Genomic DNA, 13168 nt, shown 5'->3' on the forward strand with positions numbered 1-13168 from the left:
TGGGGCATCTAGCAGGCACTTACAGTGCATTTCTCGTAATCCTAAGCAATGCCACTTACGCACTCACAACCAAAATTGGGCATGTAACTCCAAAGGGTGCTGGCTAGCCCAGTAAATATAGGAATTTTCCCACACCCGACAGTTAGCACTCACGGACAACCTTGTCCGAAAGTTCACCTAGACAGAATTGGCATTTATACAGACAGATATTGGTATTTAATACAAACAGAAATTGCTATGTATAATAACAATAATCTAACCACAAGGAAAGGGAAACAAATAGTTGGGTGACCCATCTGAAGATGAAAAACAGCAAAACCTCCTTGAGGGCAAAAGCTGAAAATCCTTTCAGAATCCCTAGCGGCAGTAGGCATAAGGTCCCTGGGTTTCCCAACAAACTCGCAAGGAGCGCAACTACTTAATGCTACTTGTTTTAAATACGACTTCCACTGCCCTAGCTATAATCTAATTCTGAAACACCCTCATAAACTACGACCTGGACAAAAGGGAGTTAGATTAACATGGATAACCACTGCCCGCCACCTGGAGGGCAAACCCTATTAAAGTACCCCATAGAGCAACTGGCCAAATCACTGGATCTGCATGTATCTGAATAGAAATCCCTCGCTCCCTGCCAGTTAATCTGTCTTAGACCCATCTATTCAGCACAAGCTCAATACCGGTTTGATAACCACCTTATTTTAACATTAAACCTGATAGCGCAGAAATCTTAGTAGCAGCAACTAGCTCACCCATTCTAAAAGCCCTAAAGTAAGCTAATGAAAATGCTAACCAAAAAGGGGGGGGGGGGGAAGGCGCCAAGCACTTGACCGAAGCCACTCCTTTACTGGCCCAATCAAATCCTGTAATAGGGCTGCGTTGATGGGGCTCCACGCAACGCCTTTGTTAGGACGCTCCCTTGCCCACCCTATTAAATACCTTTGTTAATACTCTCTTGCCCACCCTATTAAATGCCTTGTTTAATACAAATAATTTGTCAGGATCCGCCAAACGTGCAACTTGGAAAATTATACTGGGTAACGCTGGAGACAAGCCGCCTTGGAACGACCCCTGTCATAGCAGCTACAGACAAACTCTGCCATACAATCATTAACCATCTGAAACCGCCCGCTCTTGGAAGCTAAACACCTTGCCAATCGCACAAAACTAGCGTGTAGGTCTTAATGTACTTGGTGCCCATGACTTCCGTGCTAGTCCCTGGATGCCGGCGTGACGATCCGCCAGGCATGGAAGGGGACGGAGAAACCATGTAAATTAGCAGGAGGCGCGAGCGAATTAAACATGTCCTACTGAACGATATAAGATGTCCACTATCTTGGTAGCAACGCCCGAAACATGCCGTGCCCTAAACTCAATATTCCTTAAACACATAGATGCCTAACCACTGCGAGGCCGGATCCAAGTCCGTCCTAGATTAGAGCCTTCTTATACCACACCTAAGTTATCACCAAACAGGATTTGCCTAATGCAAGGCTTGCTGGACCGCAGTTCGACCGCCACTACAATTGAAAAATTCTCAAGAATAAGGATGTTCCTGTCTAGGCCCTGAACCCCACAGGAAACCGGCCAAGGCTCCGTGCCACACTCCCCTTCAAATGCACCACTTAATGAACAGGATGCATACGTAACGGTCTAAGTTTGGACTTGGCTACGGGTGACGTGTGCAGAACTGTACTCCGTTGAATTTGCGCATAAAAAACAAACAAATGCGCAGCATGTCCACTCCGCTCCAGAGGGACACATATGAGGTGACGAGGCTTCCTAACCCCTGCTGTGGCTCCTTCTAGCTGTCTACTGAAAAACCGACCCCTATGTATGACTCTAAATGCCAAACTGAGGGGGCCCGATAGCGACTGCAACTGTACTAGCGAAACTTTTTTTTTTGCCAAAATGAAATGCTACTAGCAACTCCCCAAAACGCCACGCCTTCGCCCTAGGCAAGCGGCATAATCCTATCAAGGTATCGATTTCTATCCGCAAATAAGATAATGCGCATAACTGAACCTTCTTACCTGTCACGAGCCATCGGGGCTCCCATAACGACTAAACTAAGGAAATTAATTGAATACTGGCAAACTCTGGTATCTACTAGCCCCATAACATGAAAACATCCAGGTAGCGGGACACAACAGTATGTCCCAATACCCGCATGGACAACTACTGCAAAAAGTAACTAAAACCTTCAACTAAAGTACACGAAATGAAAAAGCCAATCGGCCGGCATGTAAAAACAGTCATCTTAACCACAAGGCCATAAGGGCTTTCCCTCTGTGTAACGTAATTGAGCCCTGCAACTCCAAACCCCAAATATTTAAAGGACTCGGGGTGAAATGGGCAGCAGTCAAAAAGCAGATGCGATATCTGCCTTAGCTAGTAGAGCCCTCCCCCCGTTTGTTAAACGGCGCAGTGATCTGACAGATATTTTGTGTGATTGCCGAACCCTTCCATTTATGTAAGAGACTCTGTAACAACCCCAATTTACCCAATTCCTTCTACGACACCCCCTTGAAGGCGGTGCACCTAAACCCTACCAAAAGTGGGTGGAGCAAAAGGGGCCACGCATGGGCCCGCACCCGACTTCCGCTTTCAGATTCCTCTCAGAAACCACGGATATTCCTGTGTCAAAGATAAATGCAAACCCACGCCAAAAACCCCCAAATTAATCAATGACGGTGCTTTTCTGAACACCTCTGCGCTGCTGCTGCAATATTCTCCTTGACCCTGTGCGGCAGACCAACGCGCACACCTTGGCTGGATGAATGCTCCCACAGAGCATGCAGATATGACTGTATCCACAGCCTGCCCCATATGACCCTGCGTGTTATTACACGCGTAGCACTACCAGCGGCTGATGCCCACAGATCTGGGCAGGCCAGAAAGGGCTGCTTCCGACCAACCGAGGATTCCGCAGGCAAGCTAGGCAGTTGGTCGAACAAGCCAAACCTCAACATCCTTGAAACCTAATTGAAAACACTGCCTGTCCCTCCTGTTGTGTCTGGACTCAAGGTAGCACGCCGCAAAAAACATAACATACCCGAAGGCCCCCGCCATTACTCCTGCTGACTTAGCCTGAACTAAACCTATGTGCGTGAGCCGTAATCACAAACATATCCACAAATTTACTCTTCACTAACCGCTCCCTACTTTAAAACTTTAAATCTATAAGGATAGCCGTATTCGCTCAGTGAACCATAAACCGCGCTTCATCCGTTACCTCAATTGCTGACACTGTGTTAAATCTCTAAGGGCACCCTTGCTACCCATTAAATTTTCACTAAGTAACGCCTAAGCTTGCGCGGATTTACAAATGAACTGGAAGAATCGCTAGAATCATCAGTGGAAGGGGAATGTGTGCTGCGCAAATGGGTTAACACCATGCTCACCTGATCCTGACGTGGAAGGCCCAGCCACTGGCTCCTTTGTTTTCGCCAACAGTCCCTCGCTGCGCGGTGCGCCCACCACGACTTGATTCGACATCAGCACCATCTGTCCGCTGGACTTCGACAATGGTCCTAGAAGCTCAAAAAACTGTGACCTGGGGGCTCGAAAAAATATCCGGCGAAACCCACGCAACAAAGTCCCTCCGCAGAAGAAAGAGCAGGAGATGCTGTAGCCAGCGGGGGTACGGGATCAGGTTTTGGGGGGAGGGGTGTGAGGAGGGGGTGGAAACATGTATGGGTTCAGGAAAACAGCTGTAGTGGCATGCGGCTGGATGGGCATAGCTATTGCGCCTTGTAGTGAGGCGCCAATCCCTGGGAAAAAAGTTAGCAGGGAGGGGGCGAACTGGTGGAGAGTGGGGGGCAGTGGCTGGCAGTGCATAAGCGGGGCGGATGATAAGTGGCTGAAAAATGCATTGGGCTTATGTGCAGCATCCCGGTGGCAGGGAAATAAGGGGGGGGGGCAGCCCGGCGGCGCGTCATTGTAGGCTTGAATGGGGCAGGATTATTGTGCTGTGCACCAGCCGCCCCTAAATGCAAGGGGGGGTGTAACCCCCACCCCAGGGTGCGGGGGGGAAAGGGGACAAGTTGGTGGGTGGCGCGCTAGGGGACACCGCACCAAGGGGGTCTCTGGTGCTGGCAGAGCAGGGGGGGGGGCTGTGCAGGGAGGTGCCCCCCTGTTCTTAAGTAGTGGGGGCATGGGGGGGGTCGGAGGGGTGCGGCAGAGCACCATGCGTCGCCTGGCTGCACAAGATGGCCGCCGCAACCCTGTGGGTGGAGCTAGCCACAGGTGCAGGGAGCAGGATGGCCGCGCTTAGCGTGAGGGGAGACGGGGAGTGGGGGCCGCGGGGAAGGGGTGGTCGATGTGGGGGGGCGGCAATCGAGAGCCGGCAGCGGGAGTGCAGGCAGGTGGAGCCTTGCGCCTGAGCGGACCATGGCCCTCGCCTGGCTGGGGAAGCAGCCACGGAGGTGAGAGGCCTGGCAGCCGGGGGCGGGGGGGGACACGGGGCCTGTGTATCTGGAAATGACAGGGAGGGAGGGCACTGGCAGGTAACAGGGACTATATGGAAACACAAGCAGGGGAAGGGGGGAGTATGGAACATGTGCAGAAAGGAAAGGACAGGGGGGAAATTAGAAAAAGGAAGGTAGTAAAAGATAAAATTAACAGGAGACAGAGAGGGTGGAAGACCAGGGGAAATAAATGGGGTGTGAAATGTGAAAGAAGAAGAGAAAGACAGACATATAAGATACAATACATATGTCACTTAGCCAGCCTGGTTGAAATAAACTGGAAAGAGGAAGATGGCTCCCCTCACCAGGCTATTTATATGGAACCTCTAAGCCCTCCCATAAATCCTACCATAAGCTTATACTCCTCAAGTGACGAATACTAACCACATCCCCCTCCAGCTTTTAACCCTTAACTTACCTAACAAAATTACATATCAAACAGGGTGCTTATCTATCCTCAAACTTATTCAAGTATTCGGATGCATAAACTGTTGTTTAAACAAATTGTTTAGATCAAACATTTAACCAACTTGTCTGACCGACCATTTTCATCTGTTTTCTGGCATTTAGGAGCAAATTGCTGATCATCATTTACTCCCATAACATATCAGATTTTCATTCCAACCAATCAACCGTTGGATGGTTGGACAGAAAATCTTTACGTGTGTACCCAGCTTTCCCCTTCCCAAACGGAGTAGAAAACAGGCTAAACACAGTAATCTAATCGTTAAATCATTTCCTCAACAGTTTACCTTCATTTGAATTATTGGGTGTCTTCAATGCTTTGGACGAATCGGCCATGGCCTGTAGTTGCCATCATCTATTCAGCTCGCAGCTTGTCCCAGGGTTTTAGGACCTGCAAGCAGGGCCAGCACAATGCAGTCTGCGAGGTAAATCATTGCAGGGGGGTGCTAGGCTGGAGAGGTGCCCTCCCCGCTGCTTGTTTTCAGGCGCCTTAACATTCGCCGCGTCTGTGACATGCAGGCAGAGGCAGCCAGTACACCAGTCATGGGCGGGCTTGGCAGGGTGAAACTAAGGAGTGGTCCTGGGGTAGGGTGGGCAGCCGCGGACATAAATGACATTAAAATGGTAAAATGTAAAACGGGGGGGGGGGGGGGCAATTATTATTATTTTTTTTTAAAACATTTTTATTGGAGCAATAAACAAGGTGAGCACAGACACAGGAGTCAATTCACTTATTTTACAACATGTTGCACATTACATTTCAAAATATGAAACACTGTAAAGAGACATGTCAAGAGGACATATTTGTAGGAGGGTGCAAATTAATTTATAGTTTGCAGGGGGGCACCAAACAGGGCCGGCTCTAGGGGTGTTCGACCAGTGCGGTCGAACAGGGGCGGCACCCATAGAGGGCGCACCCCTCCTGAACATCCCGATTTCAGCGGGACAGTATTGTTACACTGTTCCACCCGTGGGCCGAAGTGGTCCACGGGTGGTCAAATTGTGAGGTTGGGGACCCCCATCACTGCAGCTGTGAGACCCCCGAAGTGTGAATGGATGTGGGGCGCATGTGCGCTGCATCCATTCACTGACAGGAGAGGGAAGGTGGAAACCCAGCCGGTGACGGAGGGCTGGGTCCTACCCTCAGCCTGACGTTATTTGGAGGCGTGCCATGCGGGCACTCCTCCAAATATCGTCACTTAGGGGCATGGCCTATGGTAACGAGGCCACACCCCCATCGCGGATTACAGGGCGCAACGAACCGGCCCGGCATAGGGTGCTTAGACCCCTGGAGCCGGCCCTGGCGCCAAACACTCCAGGGCCGGCCCTGCTTGCAAGTCCCTCCAAACAGATACATTTGCCTTTTTTTGGCATCCATTTTTGTTTTTTTAACATGCCCACACCTCCTCCTTATTGTACTTTGGGTGCGTCTACACGGCACCTCTAACCTCTGTTGCGGCACCTTTGTCAGAGGGAATTGCAAGACACACATGTGCACTAACAAAAGAGCAAGATGCAGCCAACGACAACAATAAAATATGCAACTTGCCTCTACATCCAACTCTGACTTGTGTTGTAGCATTTAGCATTTTTGTTGTGTGGCATTTGTGTCTAGAGTATAACCACACCAGTGAGCAGACGTCATGTTTCTGGTTTATGGTTAGGCTCCGGGGAGGGTAGGGTTAGGGTTAGGCACCACCTAGGGGGGGGGGGGGTTAGGGTGCGGGCAGGGGGGGTTAGGCACCACCAGGGGAAGGTTAGGGTTAGGCCCCACTAAGGCAGGGTTAGGGTAGGGAGAGGGGAGGGTTAATATACTTACAAGCCCCTGTCGGGATGTTGAACCTTCGGGATGCCGCTGTCGGGTTATTAACCGTTGGCTACTCAGCCGCCAGTATTTCATACCCAACCCCCCAGCAAGCCCAACTAGCCTGCATTTTGGCCTTTGCAGCATTTTGAATTGCTGTCATGTATGCGTCAAATGTTTGGGAAATAGTCAGCGTGTATTGATAATCCTATTCACCATAGAGATCAGTCATCTATTTTTTTCCAACCTTCAGTGACTGCAGCTTGAACAGAATGAACCACAGGAACAAAATAAGTGCCCATGTATATTCACTCTAGCAAGGACTGAGTCTGACTGTGCAAGGACTGAGTGGCCCACTGTCAGCGTCTTTAGATGCAACCATCGGTCGCACCAGCGAAACTCCTGACTGCGACCTCCAATGTGAATGATTGTGCGTCTGACTCCACAACCACTATCACGACACCCCCGTAACATGCCCTTTTAGTTGGACTATATGAGTGTGCCACCTCTCTATCACCGCCCAGGAACACCCAATACAGTTTGAGACTGTGCATCTCCCGTGTGTCTCTATAACAACTGCAATTCTGTGCGCACAGACTCCGTACACATGCACAGTGCGACTCAGACCCATTCACAGAAGAAAATCAGCCAACATCAGCAGTGCCTCCAAATTAGAATCAGCCCCACAATGTGCAAGATTGTTGCTGAGATGGGCTGTATAACAGAAGGCAGTTCAGCAGCAATTGATATGGTGTTTATCATACTGTCTGTATTGTGATTTGCTGGTACTAGAGAGAGTACAGTGGGACTAGCTGATACACCTGCATACAGTATGACAATGTAGCCTAACAATTCCCGAGGAAACAGGGGTGTTTTACTAAAGTTACTGATAATCCTATGAGATGTACAGCCATGGCCAAAATGTTTGAGAATGACGCAAGTACTGGTTTTCACAAAGTTTGCTGCTTCAGTGTTTTTAGACCTTTTTGTGAGATGTTACTATGGTATACTGAAGTAAAGTTACAAGCATTTCATAAGTGTCAAAGGCTTTTATTGACAATTACATTAAGTTTACGCAGAGTCAATATTTGCAGTGTTGACCCTTCTTTTCAAGACCTCTGCAGTTCTCCCTGGCATGCTGTCAATTAACTTCTGGGCCACATACTGACTGATGGCCGCCCCTTCTTGTCTAATCAATGCTTGGAGTTTGTCAGTATTTGTGGGTTTTTTTTTGTCCAGCAGCCTCGTGAGGATTTACCACAAGTTCTCAATGGGATTAAGGTCTGGGGAGTTTCCTGGCCATGAACCCAAAATTTCGATGTTTTCTTCCCCGAGCCACTTAGTTATCACTTTGCCTTATGGCAAGGTGCTCCATCATGCTGGAAAAGGCATTGTTCGTCACCAAACTGTTCTTGGATGGTTGGGAGAAGTTGCACTTGGAGGATGTTTTGGTACCATTCTTTATTCATTGCTGTGTTCTTAGGAAAAATTGTGAGTGAGTCCACTCCCTTGGCTGAGAAGCAACCCCACACATGAATTATCTCAAGATGCTTTACTGTTGGCATGACACAGGACTGATGGTAGTGCTCACCTTTCCTTCTCCGGACAAGTGTTTTCCAGATGTCCCAAATAATCTGAAAAGGGATTCATCAGAGAAAATAACTTTACCCCAGTCCTCAGTAGTCCAATCCCTATAACTTTTGTAGAATATCAGTCTGTCCCTGATGTTTTTCCTGTAGAGAAGTGGCTTCTTTGCTGTCCTTCTTGACACCAGGCCATCCTCCAAAAGTCTTCGCCTCTCTGTTCATGAAGATGCACTCACACCTGCCTGCTGCCATTCCTGAGCAAGCTCTGCACTGGTGGTGCCCCGATCCCGCAGTTAAATCAAATTTAGGAGACTGTCCTGGCACTTGCTGGACGTTCTTGGGCACCCTGAAGCCTTTTTCACAACTATTGAACCTCTCTCTTTGAAGTTCTTGATGATCCGATAAATTTGATTTAGGTGCTATCTTACTAGCAGCAATATCCTTGCCTGTGAAGCTCTTTTTGTGCAAAGCAATGATGACTGCACATGTTTCATTGCAGGTAACCATGGTTAACAGAGGAAGAACAATGATTTCAAGCTTCACCCTCCTTTTAAAGCTTCTAGTCTGTTATTCTAACTCAATCAGCATGACAGAGTGATCTCCAGCCTTGTCCTCGTCAATACTCACCTGTGTTAACGAGAGATTCACTGACATGTCAGCTGGTCCTTTTGTGGCAGGACTGAAATGCAGTGGAAATGTTGTTTTTGGGATTAAGTTAATTGTCATGGCAAAGATGGACTTTGCAATTAATTGCAATTCATCTGATCACTCTTCATGACGTTCTGGAGTATATGCAAATTGCCATCATAAAAACTGAAGCAGCAGACAATGTGAAAACCAATACTTGTGCCATTCTCAAAACGTTTAGCCATGGCTGTACACTCATAATTTATGTTATCTCACAAATGGCATGACCGTGAACGTTAAAACTTTTTATGATTACAATATTAATATCAACACTAATATATGCAAAATAAAATGTCATTATCCCATTTCTCAGATTTCTGCCATTTCTTATGCAAATCTTTTTCATACAGACAACAATTGAATTATCTTTTAAGATTCACCTGAGTGCAGGAAATAAGGATCCATTGAAGGATTTCACATGCCTGTGGTATTTTGATAGATTACCCCCATTTGTCAGTTCGGACAGCAAGGACACCTCTGTGAGGGGCACCTGCAGCTGGCTGTGGGGGAGATGAGTGAAATGACAATGAATATATTATTAGTCAATAACCTGTGGGCAAATTTACTACAAAACTAGGATGGGGAAATAAATCTAAAACCACAAGAATTTCACCACTGGATGATGTAACAATTCAATGAGATAATTTCACTCTGCAACAAACTGTTTTGAAAGCACTTTACTTAACCCCTTCAGTGATATTTTATGCAGAGTTTCATATAAAGGGCTTCAAGGCAGAGGCCAACAGTAGTAACAGAGTTAATACAGATCTGTCAAACAGATAAAAATGTCCTTCTGCTATTTCCATCTTCTCCCCTGCAAACTAGTATTTACAATTTTCAGATGTGTTATTATGTAAAAAATGTTAGCAGCTGAGGTAATTAAAAACTTGTGTACTAAGGGCCTGATTCAGAAACGGACGTAAAGGCGATTACGCATGCAATCAAGTGATTGTTAGCCATCACGCATGTGTATAAGCCACACTGTGCGTGCGCAGTGGTCACACTGTGATTACGGACGCACATAGGAAACAGTGATGTGCAGTGAGGTGAGGCAGGTGAGGCAGAGCCTTTCCTGTTGTCATACTTAGGTATACTCAATTTTTATAGTCAAAACTCTGATAAGAAAAATGTTAAGAAAATATTATAAATATCTTCTTTGTATTATTCTAGTCATTTTTATAGTCAAAACTCTGGAGTAAAAATTGTATGGCAGGTGAGGCACTGCCTCCCCTGTCTACCTTTTCCGCACATCCCTGATCAAACCTCACCAAATATCCAGCTCTATATACTGCTGCACCTTTGTATAATGCCCACACGAACTAGGGATTTGCGCTGGACTATTTTTGCCGGATTTGGCTCTAATCCATCGTCCTGATTTGGATTTGGATTTGCCAAATGCGGTGACTGGCTTTGGATTTGGATTTTTTACAAAAATTTACAAAAAAAGCTAAAATCACATAAATTGGGCTTTTTTTTTTTTCCTAGAGTATTATTAACCTCAATAACCTTCATTTCCAGTCATTTACAGTCAATTTAGACCCACGTCACAGTTTAAATTATAGTTTTTATCATTATTGGCCAAAGGTTGCAGTGAGCTGACTGGTTACCAAGCGACAAAGCAGCGTCACAGACACCACAGTTTAAAGCACATCTATGACACATTGCCACACAGCAGTGGCAGAAATGAAAAGTAGTGCACCCACCCAGTGGGGTACGGCTAGCAGAGTCACAGTACTTGTTTACAAAGTTGGCTACAGCCCTAGGAGTCACAGTGCACAATCTTATTCACATTACGCCACATAGTGCCCCTGATTCACATTACACCATATAGTCGTGTCTCTTATTTATGTTACGACACCCAGTAGTGCCCCTTTTACACAATGCCCACAGTAGTGACCCTTTTACACAATGCCCACTGTAGTGACCCTTATACTCAAAGCCCACAGTAGTAATGCCCCTTATACAATGCCCCCAGTAGTAGTGCCACTTATACAATGCACCTAGCAGTGGTGTCCCTTACACAATGCCCCCAGTAGTGGTGCCCCCTATGCAGTCCCCTTAGTAGTAGGGCCCCCTATGCAGTGTCCCCAGTAGCAGTGCCCCCATTAGCAGGCCCCCAGTAGTATGCCCCAGTAGTAGTATGCCCCCCATTAGCAGGCCCCCAGTAGTATGCCCCAGTAGTAGTATGCCTCCCAGTAGCAGGCCCCCAGTAGTATGCCCCCCGTAGCAGGCCCCCAGTAGTAGTGCCCCCATTAGCATGCCCCCAGTAGTAGTATGCCTTCCAGTAGCAGTGCCACCATTAGCATGCCCCCAGTAGTAGTGCCCCCATTAGCATGCCCCCAGTAGTAGTATGCCCCCCCCAGTAGTAGTATGCCCCCATTAGCAGGCCTCCATTAGTAGTGCCCCCATTAGCAGGCCCCCAGTAGTAGTATGCCCCCCAGTAGCAGTGCCCCCATTAGCATTCCCACAGTAGTAGTGCCCCCATTAGCAGGCCCCCAGTAGTAGTATGCCCCCCAGTAGCAGTGCCCCCATTAGCATGCCCACAGTAGTATGCCCCCCAGTAGTATGCCCCTTGTAGCAGGCACCCAGGAGTAGTAGCCCCCATTAGCATGCCCCCAGTAGTATGCCCCCAGTAGTAGTATGCCCCCCAGTAGCAGTGTCCCCATTAGCATGCCCCCAGTAGTATTCCCCCCAGTAGTATGCCCCCTGTAGCAGGCACCCAGTAGTAGTGCCCCCATTAGCATACCCCCAGTAGTAGTATGCCCCCCAGTAGCAGTGCCCCCAGTAGCAGTGTCCCCATTAGCATGCCCCCAGTAGTATGCCCCCAGTAGCAGTGACCCCAGTAGTAGTGCCCCAATTAGCAGGCCACCAGTAGTAGTGCCCCATTAGCATGCCCCCTGTAGTAGTGCCCCCATTAGAAGGCCCCCAGTAGTAGTATGCCCCCCAGTAGCAGTGCTCCCATTAGCAGGCCCCCAGTAGCAGTGCCCCCATTAGCAGGCCCCCAGTAGTAGTGCCCCCATTAGCAGGCCCCCAGTAGTAGTGGCCCCATTAGCAGGCCCCCAGTAGTAGTATGCCCCCCAGTAGCAGTGCCCCCATTAGCATGCCCCCAGTAGCACCCCCCTACAAACACACACAAAAAAAAAAAAAAACTTACCCGAATCCCCGCTCCTGCCGCCGTCTGCTCTGCTCTATTACGCGTGGAGGGAGCCGGAAGACGGAGCTCATAAGTGAGCTCCAACCGACTCCCTCCGTGCAGCAGCCAATGAGAGTCTGCCTGACTCTCATTGGCTGCTATTACAATACAAACACAGCTGCTGCTGGTGGCTGTGTGATTGTGTCTGTGTAGGGCAGACCACTATCACAGTGGTCTGCCCTACACTAGAGGAGCCCTGACGTTGGATTCTCTCGCGAGAATCCGACATCAGGAGGCCGCCGTTCGGCCCTGAACAGGGATCCGAGTCAGGCGGGGAACTCGGATCCCCTATGTTCGGAGCGGTTCAGATTCCACAGAATCCGAGCCACTCATCTCTAACATGAACCCTCGGGTTTATATATGTATCTGTAAATCTGACTCTGATACTAGCCAGTGCCTCCCCAGCCATTTACCTCACCGCACGTCACTGATAGCAATCCATCGCAGAGTGAGTGACAGGTTGTCAGCGTTTGGGGGTTGTGACAGGTGGTTGGTTTGAGAAACGCAGGTGTGCCTGTCCGTTACCTACGTGTGCATAAATTAGCCACCGCGAGTGCATACGCTGCTCTGCATGTTAAAAGAGCTCCAAAGGCTGCGACAGGTCAGACCTCCTGCAAGGGCAAGATGGCCACCGAAGTGCAGCGATGTTACAGGTATTTATGCAAGTATGCGTCGTCGCACGCAGGTAAGCAGGCAGCATTGGGCATAATTATGCCCGTGTGATCTTTGCAGACATTACCATATTTTCGCAGCTGCGTTACGTGTGAAATTGTAGCTGCGATCGCATTATCGTCTCTCTCTGAATCAGGCCCTAAGTACCTGATTCAGAGATGGTCGGATTTATAGAGCCGCACACAAGTGGCTGTGCAAATCTGTCCATCTCTGATGCAAATGCGAAAGGAGGTGTCAGACACCTCCCTTGCTGCATTTGCGATCCCATCACTATGATCGACGTCGCAAGCTG

Source organism: Taudactylus pleione, unplaced genomic scaffold, assembly GCF_031769625.1.
Source record: "Taudactylus pleione unplaced genomic scaffold, aTauple2 ptg000012l, whole genome shotgun sequence".
Taxonomy (NCBI): domain Eukaryota; kingdom Metazoa; phylum Chordata; class Amphibia; order Anura; family Myobatrachidae; genus Taudactylus; species Taudactylus pleione.